This window comes from Epargyreus clarus, unplaced genomic scaffold, assembly GCF_041222505.1.
Source record: "Epargyreus clarus isolate Ecla_fem2 unplaced genomic scaffold, WU_Ecla_fem_2.2 ptg000018l, whole genome shotgun sequence".
Classification (NCBI taxonomy): Eukaryota; Metazoa; Arthropoda; class Insecta; order Lepidoptera; family Hesperiidae; genus Epargyreus; species Epargyreus clarus.
Window position 1 is genome coordinate 809,904 of NW_027332226.1, and position 17,436 is coordinate 827,339.

General features: G+C 33.9%; 1 protein-coding gene and 1 long non-coding RNA gene across 2 annotated transcripts in view; one reads left to right on the forward strand and one right to left on the reverse strand.

The window, feature by feature from the left end:
• The window catches only part of CPH28 (cuticular protein hypothetical 28), a 56,736-nt gene that overhangs the window by 22,878 nt on the left and 16,422 nt on the right, over positions 1–17,436 (forward strand). The gene's annotated exons all lie outside the window — the stretch shown is intronic.
• Positions 5,903–7,011, reverse strand: LOC140749896 (uncharacterized). The gene is made up of 2 exons (XR_012103138.1): positions 6,821–7,011; positions 5,903–6,642 (listed from the first exon to the last, which is right to left on the reverse strand). It is a non-coding gene; the product is annotated as an uncharacterized LOC140749896 (long non-coding RNA).

Consider the following 17,436-nt stretch of genomic DNA (forward strand, 5'->3'; position numbering starts at 1 on the left):
TTAAGTTTATCACCAACTAGTCGGTTTCAGTTGAACTGAACAATTTACATCAAAATATTCATCATCATCAACCCATTATAGTCCCGCTGCTGGGCACGGGTCTCCTCTCAGAATGAGAAGGATAAGGCCATAATCCACTGCGCTGGCCAAGTGCGAATTGGTAGACTTCACATACCTTTGAAAACATTTTTTTTAAGAATTCTCAGGCATGCAGGTTTCTTCACGATGTTTTCCTTCACCGTTTTTAAGCAAGTGATAATTAACTTCTAATACGAACATAACTTTGAAAATCAGAGGTTTGAACCCCGGACCTCTCGATCAAGAGGCCGCGTTTCTTAACCACTAGGCTATCACTGCTTTTCATCAAAATATTAAGAGCGTGAAATAAAAAGAAAGAGAGACAAAGGCACTATGGGGTATAATTACTTTAGCCGAAGAACTTTTAAACAAACAATGAATTAAAACTTTCGCCCAATTTCTGAACGCACCCATTGTATAATTTGGATACGCGTACCGGCTATGAGAGTTTTGTAAGATTTAATAATGTGATTATAACTGGCTGGTATAGTAAATACTTATTTTAGTAATAGACATGAATGATTTTATTGTTTATTTTAATAGCTAAATAAATTTTATCGATCTACGTATTATTTATCAATCTAAGTATTACAAAGAATGTTTATTACCTTTGAAACAATTTAGATTTAGCATTTTGTAAAAACCTCTGTCTGTCTAATCTTAGTTGCTGATCATTAATAACTACGTATTTTAATCGCGAACACTCATTTTTAGTCATGACATTTTGAAGTGAATTTTGCACCAAGTGAAGTAATAATGAAAAGAATAATGGCAACGTATGTGTGATAAATGTGTTGGATTGTATTTAATAAATGCTAGTCAATATCACAGCCTTTTGCCCACACATTACGTCAGGCTGAAGTTATGCAAACTAGTTATATGAACTGACAACATTATCAACGTAAATGAACCTCCAACAGGAATTTCACTGAGAACAGTTAATTGCTCATAGCTTTTTGTATGAAATATCGTTTGCCATTGATTGCAATGTAAGTACACTGTGCTAAAGGAAACTGTATAATAAAATAGACTAGTTGCCCAAGATTTAACTTTTAACTATTTAAAAACATCCTTCAATTAAAGAAGTCCATCATTGTTGATGATTCTCAATGTATAACTTTACAGTTACACTATGGAAATATAATTGAGATTATGATTATGTAACAAACAACAAATTACTATACATTAATATTTTTACAATAAAATTGATTATAAAATGCCAGTTACCTAAGTCAGTTACAATTTCATAACGTTACATTTATGCTAGCATATCCAAGCCTGGCTTTTATTTGTATCACATAATATCCTTGCCTATCGCGGCTAAATTTCAAGCAGTCTTATTCACGACTTGTCTCACGGCCACGATAAATCCGCCATATTTCACGACATTCGTGAAATCGCGCAGGATCTGTACGCGAGGCGGTGTGAAATAAAAGACCGGATATGACTCCTAGACCTTGGTTATGTACCTTATTGTTGTAGATTACAGCTATGTAATGGCGAATAACGACGAAGGACAGTAATTATCAGCTTATTAACTTAATTGTATTAGAATACAGGTTTTTATGTCTTCAACGAAGGCTTGCTCAGCTCTTATTAGCATGTCTAGCACGGTACGTGATAAAGAACCAATTTCTATTAGAAGAATCCTTGAAACCTAAGTAATAGCTTACTTGCATGCTTGACTTATTGACGCTTCTTCAGTCCTCTTCATGTAGCTCATTTAAATAAAATAAATAAAATAAAATAAAAATAAAAAATAAAAATAAAAAATAAAAAATAAAAAAGCCCTTTATTCCTTACATTAATATTATATAAAATACACATGCATTATTTATTTCATTTCATTGTTTTGTTATTAATAGTTTTTATTTACGTTCAGCACACTGATATTTTAACATTTGTTTATTAATTTATTATATATTATTACATTATTTATTACAATTTTTATTATCAACTTATTATTATCTTTATTAATGTATGATATTATATATGTATCTCTTACTTTAATTAATTATTTTAAACATTTGTTAGTCTAATTTTACTATATTTATTTTGTAAGGACCCCTCTACGGGTGAAGGCCTCCTCCAGAGCCTGCCATTTTTCTCTGTCCTGAGCCTTTTTCGTCCATTCCTTCCCAGCAACTTCTTTTACTTCATCTTCCCATCTCTCCTGAGGTCTGCCTCTTCCTCGAATACCCCCTGGTCCTTTCCATTTCGTGACTAACTTCGTCCAACGCTTGTCATTTGTGCGTGCCAAATGCCCCGCCCAACGCCACTTCAGCTTCATGGCATGCTGAAGGACATGCATAGCCCCCGTTCTCCTACGGATTTCTGAACTACGAACTCTATTTTTTAATCGAATGTTTAGGATACTTCGTTCCATCGCCCTTTGACTTTTTTCGATCTTATCTCTGTTTTTCTTATTGAAAATCCAGGTTTGGCTCCCATATGTGAGGCAGGGAAAGATGGAAGATTCTAAAACCTTCTTTTTTATATGCATTGGTAAATCCGATGTGAAGATTTCTTTGTGAGCCCAGAATTTCCCCCAGCTTGCTGTTACTCTTCTGTGAAGTTCGTCTACGTGTCTTGTTTTCCTAAACGATATTAATTTACCAAGATACACGTATTTATCTACATATTGTAACGGAGTTTTGTCTATCATTAGCGGAGTTTGAACACTATTTGTCATTGCTTTAGTTTTATCTATATTTAGTTCTAAACCTATATTTTGGCTGGCGAAACGAAGTTCGTTTACCATTGACTCTATCTGAACTGCTGACTCTGAGAATAATACAATATCGTCGGCGAATCGTAGATGGTGCAAATACTTTCCATTTATTAAAATACCCTTTTGCGCCCAGTTCAGGCTCCCTATCATATCCTCCAGGACTGCTATAAAGATTTTTGGGGACAGCGGATCTCCTTGTTTTGCGCCTCTGCGGATTTGGATGGTAGAGCCGGTCTGATCTAGTTTTACTCTACTTGTACTATTTTGGTATATGTCCTTTAATATGTTAATGTACACATTTGGAACATTTTGTTTGTTTAGCGTATTCCAGACGCTTTCGTGCGATATAGAGTCGAACGCCTTCTTATAGTCAATAAATACTAAATATAAGTTTTTTCTAAACTCTATGTATTTTTCTATGATTTGCTCTACTACTTGGATATGATCGATAGTGCAATATCCTTTGCGGAAGCCTGCTTGCTCTACAGGTTGACAGTTTTCAATGAAAGGACTTATCTTTTGTTCTAGGCATGAAGCAAATATCTTGTAAATCGTAGGAAGCAGGCTTATAGGTCGGTGGTTTCCCACATCCGCAGGGTCTCCTTTTTTGTAGAGAAGTATAATATCTGATGACGTCCACTTTTCTGGTACTTTTTGTTCTTGTAATATTTTATTAAATAGACATGTGAGAGGGGAAGTTAAAATGTGTTTTGCTGTTTTTATTACTTCATTTGATATGTTATCTGGCTCTGGCTGTAGCTCATTTAGTATATTTTAAATCTACCATTTTCGAACCTAGTGGCTCTATCTCTACTCTTATTTTATTTTATTGGTATGGTAATGTAAAAAACCGATATATCATAATTATGAAATATGCGAATATTCTATTCCTACTTTATAACGGCTAAGACAATGTAAAATTTACTTTTCCAAGCCCTGAAACATTTACTGTGCTTTGAATAACGATATAATAAATGACTACTTTCTTCACAATACTCTACGCACCTCCGCGCTATCCGCGCGTCTTAGCAACAGAATATCACATCTAACTCAGCACATCACGATTCACGATCAACCACATAACTTTCTCTAATCTTGATCCCGAAGTGACCGGCACCTGCTCTCGAATGATCCCAGCCATTAAATTGCATTAAACGTATCCGTTATGCTTTAGGCTACGATCATAGAGGTGCAGAGCGGATGATTATTCGGTATATAACCCGCTGTAGATATTATAAGCGGTAATACAAACGCAGTGAAATTTGTTTTCTAGTGGTTTTTCATAGAATTATTTTAGCTTAGAATTTGTCAAAGCTCATTTAATCATTATGGTATATAAATATCTAATACTACCTCAAAACTCCTGAGACCCAATGACTGGTCATTCCGACCGGTATTATTTGGCTTAGCAGAGGACATAAAGCCAAATGACTATTGACATTTAGTACTTAAGAGTTCCTTGTCTTAGTAAATAAGTACTTTTGATGTATTATAAACAAATATAAGTACTCAAAACAATTACATTAATGAATAAGGATGAATATAATATCTATAATAATATCCTGATTATATTTCCCGTTGCGTTTATGCATTCGTGTGTGACCTTAGGTCGCGGGAATCTTAGACATTCATAAAATACCGGTTTTACAAACATGGCATCGACATTACTCTAAAGTCAATAAACTTGGAGAGTGCATGTGATGAAGTTTGTTTATAATTTATTATAAATTAGTTTTAAATTAGTCCACGTATCCGAACGTTAATATTATTATAAACTGTTAATTTTCGTTTTAAAGTTGATTTTATGAAACAATTTAATATGCTCAGTCATTGTTCAGTATGCAGTTATTTTTTTTATTAGGTACATAATGGGTACATAATGTCGTAATGAAGAAATATGTATTTAGTATTTTTAATTACAGCATTATTACCCACTGTTCGCAAAAACTGTATAACCGTTTTAGGACAGATACTAAGTTCTAGAAAGAAACATAACAAAGATCTAGAAATTTCCAGTCTAATGAAAGTTCTCAAGGTTTTTTCCACATGCGGCTGTTGAAAATGGCGGTTTTAATTACTCCAATCAAACATGGCGGGTGCAAGGTCAGCTGTCTGAGTGAAAGCGCGCGAAACAGAATGGATGAGCGTTGCGTGGATTCATTTCATTGATTGATTTAAATGATTCAAAGTTCGAGGTTAATGTTGGATTTTATCCTATCGCTTTCAATTGAAATATTGATTTCATTCAACAAAACGCATTAAGGAATTATCAGACTTGATCGTGTTAATCATGAACAGTCATTAGGTAATCATTGATCATTATTTAGGAGCATTGTTTTGACTGTAGATAATGCCTTATTATTTTTAGTTTATTTCGTGGCCCTGATATTGAAACACCGCTCAAAAATAATAATTTAAAAATCAAGTTACTTGTATTATCAAATCATAATGTTACTAAGTAAAAAGTAAATAGAGAGATCAAAATGTTTCAGTATTTTAGATTGAGATTCTGAAATTTATAATGCTGAATATAATAGTTGTTAATTGGCTACTTGACACTTTTTGGGAAACTGTTTTAATGAATTCATATACGTATATATATGCCTTTCATTGATCATTTTTTCGAAAAAAGGGCTATTTATTAATAAAAAACATATTTTTATTACGGTAAGCGGAACGTTACGCCAAAACAGGCGGTCAAGTGTCATTTCGTAGCGTGACGTCAACACATTGAAAATATAGAAATAAACTTCGACGCTACACATACTTCAGGGGAAATCTTGGGAATTATTTAACTTTTATTAGTACAATTGCAAGAATGTCAAATTACAAGGCGTGTGCAGTGACGATGTGTTCAAGTACGATCGCTAAATATCCTAACAAATTTGCTTATACAAGTTCCTAAACCCAAATCTCATAAACGTTAAAGAACTTGCAGATTCTTATATGTTTAAATCCTCTGTTTGCAAGCAATGACATTTTATACTATCTATGTAAGAGAAGTATTATTGAAAAAAAGGAATAAATTTAGTAACTCTCGAGTGATTCGTCAATTCCAAATCATTGGAACGGGCCGTAATCAAAACAAAACAGCAAGTGGAAGTATTCATATATTTAATATATTATATAGATGTCTATGATAAGAATAGAATTATAAGACGTCTATGAGAATTCTATTTTAAGGGCCCATTCTGTAATTAATAGGACACAATTAAAATATTTCATGACTGTGTTATTATTGATGGTGCATGTGCACTGATTAAGTTACAGGACTGTATAATTAAAAATACATGATTTGCTAATATTAGTATTTTATTAACCGATTTCTTTGTTTATTTGGTTTATATGGTTCTATTAGTGAGTACACACAGTAGAACTTTTGTATATATTTATCATATGTTACACTTACAATAATTACTACAGATCACCTAAGCTAAATTTTTGTGCTGCTTGCGTGTCTGCTTTTCTTCATTACTAAAATTATTTTCCGTAACAAATGGATATATATTTTTATCACTGTCATTTTCAGAATTAAATTGCAATGCAATAATAGGAACTGTATGGTCACTTTTCTTCCTTCATCTTGTTGGGTAGGTTACGCAAGTAAAGAAGTACTATTTCCCGTGTACTTTACTTTATGTATTTCAGACTGGTGCCCACTTTCGCAACTTTTGGCTCCTCACTTCTTCTAGGCAGGACAGTCATCACATTTTCATTTTCATTGATGTACCTTGTGTTCAGGACAACTTTTACTTTTCATGAAACACAAACTTGCCTTCCTCTTAAACTGCACATACTCTATAACGTCGTCACTATACGATTGTCGGGAAGATCTGTAAATATAAATATAACCAATTAATAACCTTAAAACAGTTCACATAAGAATATAAGTATATTTCAAAAAATCTTAATAATCACTTGAAGACAACCTTTCTTCTGTCTGAAGTCAGTTAAGAAATGTTTTAATTGTCGGGTATGATTAAATGTAAATATAAAGAATGTTTTACTTACGTTGTTTATTTGATATTTCCATAGGTTATCTCACGGAAGTTTTTGTATCCATTTTGATTTATTGCACTGCATATATGGAGATTCTTTAAGCAGGTTCACGCTATCAGCTTTAATAAAATATAGTATGGCTTCATTTCGGTTCACAACATTTTATAAATTCAACCAACTCTAACAGCAAACGATTTAATTATTATTTGTCTTGTTTGGTTTCGATGTAGTGACGTCACATGACATTTGAGGCAGCACTGTCGCCGTTTTGGGATTTAAAATCCACGGATAAAAAATCGAAAATTTCTTTTTAAAAATTAAAATACTCAGAACGTATTAAAAAATAAACGAAATACTGCATAATTTATGTTTACTTATAAGCTATCATATCCGACATATTTCATATTTTATTGTTATAACTGTCAAGTACCCAATTGTAGCCAAAAAAATTAAAACATTCTCGATAGAGGTAATTAAATTTACAGTTTACACATTTCATAATTATATTGTTAAAAGATACACGTGGCAACATAATTTGTATAATTTGTATAATTAAATTAAAAAATCATGATAGGATGTAAATTAATTCAATGTGTATGTAAGTGCAACGAAATGATAATGGAACTGGCATTTAAAAAATATAATTTCGGCTTCGTTTGTGTTTCAGACTGGGTCAAGTGGAGCAATCTCTTAATAAATGCAATGCAGCTTGTAAATACAAGAATCGCTAATTTATGCATGTAGATTAAGTTTGTGTGTACACAGGCAATGTAAAAAACATATTTTTGAGAATGTAGATTAAAAATATATTTTTTGCTAAAACTTACAGATGATCATAATAGGCATTGGCAAGGATATACGACATACTTATTAAATGGGATAAAATACGACAAATATCTATACGTAGTCTACACATATTTAAATATAGTGCGAATATGAGAAAAATGGAAGATAATTGTCGTGATTTCTTAGGCTTTGACTGAAAATACGTGTCACTGTATAGCAAAAAATATTTCCAAATATAATTGCTTACACGACGTGGAATAAATGGAACAAAAAAAATGGCAACATTTTTTTTTCTCTAGGTAACCGTTGGAATTTATAGTAAACAATCTTGAATGGTAATTTGTTTCCGATGATAATAATTTACTGTGCTTAAACGAAAAACGTTAAATTACATAAGTACTGCTTATTTCTTCGAAATTTTAAATAAGATATTGCAATAGACTACAATGTGCCGCCGTTAAGAAAAAGTTTGGGACAGAAATAAATTGCCAATTATTACGTAGCTATTTTAAGCGAAAGTGTTAAATGCTCCAATGAAATGTTTTAAAATGATTTTAGAATTTAAAAGCAGGTTATAACATTGTCGTTACATAGAATTTGTATATTTATGTTAGGTATTGTCATAGTGTATGGTAAAGAGTTCATAGAGTGATGTGCTATGAACTGTCGACGAAGAATTGATTAAAAATCGTCGCGTATTTCGAATTTCCTGTTGTTTTTAATTGATAAAAAGTACGATGTCGGCAGTTTCATACTTAGTTTTCAAATTAATTTTAAAAAATTACAAATAAAAATAATTTTTCTTTATTTATAATCTGCAAAGTAAGACGTAGAGCGAAGATGCTTTCACTCGAGCGTCGTCCTCGTATTATATTAATATCGGTTGTCACAAGCACTTGTATTGTATTGCAGAAGTACCGACATTCCATTTCGCAAGTGTTAATTTCGTTTTGTCCATCGCAATGGGACCCGTATCGGCGTAACATTCTCAGGCAGATCGTTGTACGCCTTGAACTTATAGCTCTGAGAAAAATATTGACCAATCGATTCAATTTCACATTTATTTGTTCTTAGGAATATTTGAACAAGAAATCGGAAAGTTTTTTGTTAAGTGTTTTGTTTCTTAATTTCTTGAAAATTATAGTATATTTATTACATATAGTTGTAGTGCTCGCTTAGTGGTTGAAATTCGAAAATAGGAATTTGAATATTTCATTTTTTTTTGATAAAAGCTAAAGATAAAGCTCTCCAAAAGTATGTAAAGGAAAAAAAAATCATTGACAAACAAAAGGCAAAAAGGTGCTTAATGGTTTGGTATTACTTATTAAGAAAATTGTAGTTGTAGATTTAGTTATATCATATTCAAATGTCATTTATTTATCGTTGTCAAAAAATAAGTGAAATATAAAAATGATATAACTTTTCCTACCTTGTAATATATGTGTGAACAGACTACCAGATTCATATACCCGTCGGTTTCTGCACGCACACATCAATCAAAATATAGTTTCTTATCGTATAACATTTATTTACTTGTGTGGATAATTTATTTTATTTAAAGTTTAAAAAATTCCCATGTATTGAAATACGATTATGAGGTCGAATTTTAATTATTTCATATCTAATCATAAACTTAGTATCTTTTATGAGAACATTGATGTATTTGTCCATTCTTGTATAATAATTCATAATATTACCAGAATAAGTTGAACTTGAAAATGTTGAAAACGTAATAATTCGACACTGACACAAATAATCGCGATAAACAAACAATGATAAATAAAATAATAAGTTCAAAAGCAAAATACGGAGCGCTTAATCCGTGTCAATACTGCGTCACGCTCGTGTCGATACGAATCGATATTTCGTAATCATTCGACGCGGAATCGATTCGCGGACGAGATTTACGTAATCGATAACACTGAAAACAGTGCAGCACTAAAATTACTTACCGATTTATAGTTTGTAAGTTTGTGGTGATTTGTGTTTACTATTGAGGTAGTAGTCACAGATAAAAATAGAAATGCTTTCATTCTAGACTTCGTTTTCTATCTGTTTATGTATCTTTATATATATATTTCTTATGTGCGTGTGTATGTCACTGAACTCCTCCCAAACGACTGGACTGATTTTGATGAAATTTGTTGTGTGTGTTCAAGGGGACTTGAGAATGGTTTAGATTCATTATTTAGTCCGTGGGAAAAGGTTTTTTTAATTATTTTTTTAAGTCGTACGTAGTTGTTGATTTTGGAATGTTTCACATTGGATTCGACAGACTTCGCTACTATCGTAGTTTCAAATATTCTATTTTTCAAACCCGTAAGTAATAAGGGTTGTTCACCCTTAACATTTTTTTTATTTATATGGCAACACAACGTTTGCCGGGTCAGCTAGTACCTTATAATTTGAGAAGCACTGGTTAAAATTTATATATTTTTTCGGAAGAAAACGGTTAGACCACTGACTTAAAATTTGACTCCAGAAGTTTGAGATTCAAATAACCAGGCAGCATTTTAAACTTTTATTAATGTACGTTTACTTTTGGAAGTAGACATATCATGAGGACAGCTTTTGCCCGACACTCCTATGAGTATTTTCAATTTCAAACCTTCAATCCTGCAATTGCACAGTTTGACCCGTGTCTAACAGTGTAAAATTAATGGATCCCTGATGGTTCTATCTTACGACAGTTATATGAACACGTGTAACTGTGCGCGTATGCACCATGTGATGGTAGAAAGCAGTTTCCATCACTGGCCGAGGCTCTTGACCTACACCAGCGAGAACGAATATGACTTGCCACTATAATTAGTTACATAGTAAAAATATATAAAAATGCATATAGGTACATTATTGCATTTCTTTAAACTTATAAGCTATTTTTATTTTAGATTATTCAGTATCGTAGCTTCTCTAAATTATTACAAAAAAAAAAGTTCATTAGGATTAGTTAAGTTTAGCAAACATTTGGATAGCTTGATGGAAAGACAATTGGTTGGTGACTAAACGCAAATTGGTGCTTGCAGGTGAAACGCTACACTTGTGTTATAATAGATATTAAGTGGTCACTACCGCATATGTATATATTTGTAGCAAACATAGATTATATCAGCCGTTATGACCATAACAGTTGCCTTACTATACCCGATGACTAAGATGGAATGCTTCGAAATGTATGTCTGCGGTACTTTCAACCAGAACACAGCAGCGCTAGATCTTGCGCTGTTATTAGGCAGAATTAAGTTTTGTAGCTGTCTCGCTGTATTCGAACCTCAAAACTCTACCATCCCTAATATTAGCCACGAGACTAACTACTTACACTAAAAACTTTAACTACTCTAACTTTAGCCACTAAAACATAGATTAGTAAAGATACTTCGCCGCCTTGAAATTTAATGAAGCCACAAACGGCTTATTTGTAAGTTATTTTTTTGAATTCTTGTCAAAAAAAAACATTTTTAGAGAAAATTTACGAATAAATAACTAATACTGCGTAATTTATATAATAAATAAATAAATATTTCAAATACTTTAGGAATATTTAGCACGGAGACGTGGTAAAACTTTTTTACACAACTATTTCAATTGTCAAAACTGGTTACGTTTTCTTGTTAGGAGTGAGTCATCTTTACTAATCTATGCACTAAAATAACGTCACAAAATACACTTAAGGTAATCACAGTTTAACGGTATTAGCATTTAGCAAAACAAAAATGTTTGAAATCGAGCAAAGTTCACTGGAATTACCGACAATCGAGCAATCACGGAAATTGCTCACGATGGAGTCATTTCATGGCAACCCATACTTAATTTATTGACGATGAACGATTTGTATCGCCCCGGGAATCAAATTAATTGCTACTACTCGAAATATTTACAATAAAACGGAATGGCAAATAAAGGTTTCATATATTTATTTTATTTAGGTGGTAAATTATGTGCATCGACTCCGGCGGCACCACCTCAACACCTATTCCTGCCTAATAATAGCTGTGTTAAGCGCAGTCGTGTGTTTGTAGGGTGTGGTATTTCAACAGTGTGATAAGGGAGACATACTTTTTCAAGGCGTTCCAGCTTATTCCCCAGTAGTAGCTGTGCACCTGTGGCCGACCTCAGGTAGGAATTTAATCTTAATTAGAGTTGATTACAGCTCTCATAAGGGGCTACCCGTTTACTATCAGATGGACTGCATGCTCGTTCGTTACTTCTATATTATAAAAGACTCTTCACAACTGTGCAAGGTCTAGACTATACTCCATTACATTGATCTAACGCAGATTGGTTAAGAAAAGTTATAATTCATAATTCTTTATTTGCATAAAATATTAACAAAAGGTCTTAAAGCTACAAATCTTCTCTCATTCTGCCGTGTCGACGTGAAAATTTTATACAATTTACTAACAACTTAACTTATAGTATAGTACCTAACTTAAATCCTATATAAAATTCTCGTGTCACAATGTTAGTTACCGTACTCCTCCGAGACCGCTTTACCGATTTTCACCAAATTTTATATACATATTCAGTAGGTCTGAGAATCGGCTATTATCTATTTTTCATACCCCTTAAGTGATAAGGTTTGTTTACCCTTACCATTTTTTTTATTTATATGTCAAAACAACGTTTGCCGGGTCAGCTAGTTATTATATATATAGTGCATTTATATCTACAGATATCGTGTCCAACAAGGTCCATTGCTACCACCGTCAGAATCACAGTCCTTAACAATGGGTATAAATATATTAACTACCCTGTATATTATGGAGCCTGCGTACCTATTATATACGAATAGAAAGGTACCACGCAGTGTCGAAAGCTACGTCAAATTGACATTTGATTAGAGCTATTTATTTCTCGTTTGCGTCCATGTAGACTTTTCTTTGCGACAAGCCTTTCGACACTACCTTCTACCTAACATAGTTGCAATACACTACAATGTAGGACTAGGGTAGGTACCGTGGTTTAAATTATGAAGGTGATAAAATCTTTACGGTTCTACTCCGGAAGCTCTAACTTACAAAGTTGATAAACTCCTTTGTAGTTATTTTTTTATATAATATAGGAGTAGCAGACGAGCATGCAGTCCACCTGATGGTAAGTGGCTATTGCCGCCCATGGACATCTGTAATCAACCCCAGATAAGATTAGATATTCCTACCTGAGGTCGACCACAGATGCGCCGCTACCCCTGAGGACTAAGCTGGAACGCCTCGGAAAAGTGTGTCTCCTTTACCACACCCTTCAAAATGGAATACAGCAGCGCCTAACACTGTTGTTATTAGGTAGAAATATGTGAGGCAGTGGTGCCGTTGGAGTCGAACCACAAAGGGTTTTCTACCACCTTCAGGTTCTACTCGAGGCACTGCTGTTACAATTAATTTGTCTTTAAAAAAAGTAGTAACTTTCTGGTAAGGTAGAGACTTTTACGAGGCATTTCAGCAGATTCCAAAGGGGGGTAGTAAAGCATTCGTGGCAACCACAATACTCTAATCTTATCTGGGGTTGATTATAGACGTCTATTGCATGTACGATGTATCATTAAGTGGACTGCAAGCTTGTTTGCTACTTATATAATTAAAAAACAACTAAAGTTATAAAGCTAGTAGGTGTGCTTGAGTAGGTACATATACTGATTGTGTAATCATAGATGCGGACATAGGTTTCAGATTTTTTATTTATCAATAAGGCCTTGTTTAATAGTTTTTTCTGATGCCTTTGGCACACTAGCACCAAGCACTAAACGAAGATGTAATAACTAAATAGACTCCTAATAGGTTTTCTTATTTAGCACCAATAATTATTTGAAATCGTCGCAGTATTTGTCAACTTCGAGCTGAATGCGCGCTATACAATTAAAGTGGGTCTATATGTTAAGTGTATGGGTGTCTTGAATTAGCAGTCTATTGAATTTCTTCGTCTGTGTCGAAGCATTCACATATGAACAACATATATGAGCAACCTTGGTCGAGGCTTATTAGACCGGACACGTTGAGCCAACCATTTTAGCACATGCCGACATATTATCATGATCACCGAGTAATTCGGAGATTATATCTAATTATTTTGCATAATTTCAGTTTTATAGCAAAAGGAAGCAACAGTTTGCATATTAAGTACTTGAAATGCAATTATTTTACTACATAATTATTGTTTGCCTTTGTTTATTCACTCTGTTTCTTTCAAGTTCATTTTCAACATACCTCGTTTTGAATTAAGTCTGGAATTTCAAAATAATTTCAATTCAAGCTGATATTCATGCATGGGAAATGAATAAACCTTTTGCTAAAATTTTCGTCTATTTGTCTCTCCGTACGCCGAACTCTATCGTTAGCAATGATATTAACCGAAAAACTATTATTACAGACTTTTTCGACAAGTATTAAGTGATTTATAGGGTAACCAATAGTAACGAACCAAGAAATATTACTTCTGAGTCATACAACGTAGAGTCTACAGGTATAAAAGCAAGTGTAGGTGTGATAGAGAAGTAATTAATGAAAACGTTACTGATATTGCTCGGTGTACGAAGGTCGGACAACCGCATTGTGGCCAACCGCATTCCACGCCCAGATAGCATCGTATTCATTATTTACAAAGCAAGTCATGCTCTACAGGAGTGCTTTAAACTCACTCACCTTAGACTCTTCCCACCCTCTTCAGCTTTTCGCTCTTCACTACAGAGCTTCACCTATTTCTCCTTTATAAAAGGTTTGATCGCTGCTGTGTACTAGTTTAAAAGGCGTAGTTTGAAGGGCGTGTTTTTATAACTCTGAAGTAATATGCAACTTACCTGATCGTAAGTATCCGTCGGCATAGATATCTGTAACAAACTTCACATGTAACAAGTGTTTTACCTGCAGTCGATCACACATGTATTTATACTCCTCAGTGCTAAAACGGTCGCCAGATATGACTCAGTCGGCATCCACACTGAACATGTCCACCGAAATGCCGAACTGTTTCACGCTACAATTAGGTGTGGCGGTGGTACCTCCCCGCTCAAACTATACTGGTTCTGTCACCTTAAGACAACTATGTTGTTACCATTAACAATGAGTCAGACTGGTTTGGTAATCGAGTTTCTAGACCATGAACATTATAGGTTACTAGGTTACGATCTACGACGATTTGTAGGCATAGACCGGTCCTAAAGCCCAAAGGTCTTCCTGAATAAAAGGGTCAGGGAGCATGACCCTTCATGCTCCGCGGTCTGCCTGATATAGATCTCATAATGGCTTAACTAACGCAATAACTTATCAGATGTTTTGTCTATGTTATTTGTCTTTGTACATTTGTTATCATAGATTTGCACTTTAATTGCTTTAAGGCACATTAAACGTCGAATAAAATTCAAATTTAAATTATCATTGTTTCAATACTCTACGACTTATGAAATATTTATAGAAAATAAGTTTCAAATTTGAAAATTCTTTTATATGTACATAATTTGAAAAATATTTTTTTAATTACACACACATTTAACCAGTTATTATGTCTCTACACGCGGGTCGTTTATAAATACAATCGTCTTATTTACAAAAATGAATCGGTTTCGAACCTGAGCCTCCGACGAGGAGTACCGAACTTCTCATCATTAATAGTCTACTCTACATACGTACTGCTACCGAGATCTTAATAATCTGTGCGCAGCTCTCATACACCTATTTCCGTGGCTATAAGCAATGCGGAAGGTGTGGGACAGGTGTTTTTACTATGTGCAAATGATTGGCGACGTCTTACAATGTTGTGAATAGTCATACTACTATTAAGTACTACGAAAATGCATGTAGTACTATAGAAAGTATTTGTATGTATGCGCGTAAAAAGTTATACTTAATTGGTGTAATTAATTAAATATGTTTTATGCTTTAAAAAAATTAACAATCAAGATGAAATATGCACTTCCAGTGAACACTTCAATATAAATGAAGTTTTATTAATCAAAAGTAATAGTGTATCTAATAACTATTAATAATCCATTCGAGATAGGTCTTATAGGCTCAGAATAGATAGGTAGAGTTATTATCCCTGTCTACTAAGTTCGAATACCTCGCAGAAGTGACTCTGCTTTAACACCCTCCAAAATAAAACAAAGCAGCGTTTAACACTGTTGTTTTAAGTTTTACGCAGAAATTGGTTAGGTAAAGAGCTTTTAGAGTCTTACAACGAAGGCTTGTACCACCTTCTTGTTAAACTTAAACCATATTATTACATACTCGAAGCAAAAGATAGATAGATACCAAAAGGTACAACAGATTGCAAGCAGGTAAAAGTTATGGCAGCTATTTCACCTATCGTGTGATGCAGAACATTGCACACCGCTGCCCACAGATGGTATATAGAGCGATGTTATGATAATATGTACCAGTGGTTGCACAACCATGGTCACGACTACCCAGCAATGTCACCCACACTGTACCTACCTGATACAATTGTCTAGATATTCTATGGTAGTCCGTATGCAGATATGTGTCGACAAGTTTTACGAGAGAATTTGAGTAAGTAAGTAGTGAGTAAAATACCTCGAAGGTAAGTCGAGATCATCTTAAATTACTTATGTATAATTATTACGTTTACTTGATTTTGTAACTTTAATGATTTTATAGGTTGTTTAGTTTCGAAGCGTAAGTAGTCGGTTTTTTTCTGAAAGAATCCTCCATACACCTTTGTCTAAAATACGGAAAATACCAAAGTTTTTACAAGAAAACAGAAGCGCAAACACACCTTGGTACTATAAGTTAATTAATGTCATCAAATCACCAATATGAAATATAACCTAAATCCCCATACAAAAATGTGTTTTACTATGTGTAACAATTATATAAAGTTATTAACGGTTGAAAAGTATAATACTTCATCATCAACCCATTACTGTCCCACTGCTGGGCACGGGTCTCCTCTCATAATGAGAAGGATTAGGCCATAATCCATCGCGCTGGCCAAGTGCGTATTGGTAGACTTCACATATCTTTAAGATTTTTTTATAAATCTCTCAGGTATGCAGGTTTCCTCACGATGTTTTCCTTCACCGTTTAGCAAGTGATAATTAATTTCTAATACACACATAACTTTGAAAAATCAGAGGTGCGTGCTTGGGATTTGAACCTCGGACTCCTCGATTGAGAGTCCTCGATTGAGAGTCCGAGTTTCTTATCCACTAGGCTAGGACTGCCATTGTTTAATACTTAAATGCTGTAGATTAAAAAGAATACCTATTATGTATAACGAAACCTGGGTAAAATGACTTGGTAAAATGACTTGACGGCTGCATTTCCGTTTGTTTTTTACCGCATAAAATATAAAAGCCTATTTAAATATAAATAAACACAATTTACGTTCTCTCAGTGTTAATATAGGCCTGGTTAACGAGACAAATAGCTATACTTAGTCACAGTTACACCGTGTCGAAATGATTCTGTCATTCATAAGGCTCTAATTTTAGTGCCTGTTCACACGTAGCACAACCACACCACGTTACAACGGGCTCCTGTCTTACACATTGCCAGCGACCAGAAATAAAAATAAATATTATATTTTATCCAAATAAAATATAATGTATCTCACCTGGCGGCAGATTGACAACGTCGCTAATTTGGTAACTGTGGTGTTAAGTGGTCCCTTAAGGTTTTTTTTGTATGATGTCTCGATGAAATAGTGGCCTAACTGCGTGAACGGCCGCAAAGTGTATAATTTTACCCAGGTAGACCATATCAATTGTGGACGGTACTGTACCCGTAATCCCTACCTACACGGCGCATGAGAGACTGTCTACTTTATCGCAGACACGTTCGTTACCACAATGCACCTATCTAGAAGTTGCAGGTTATTCACAAGTAATGACT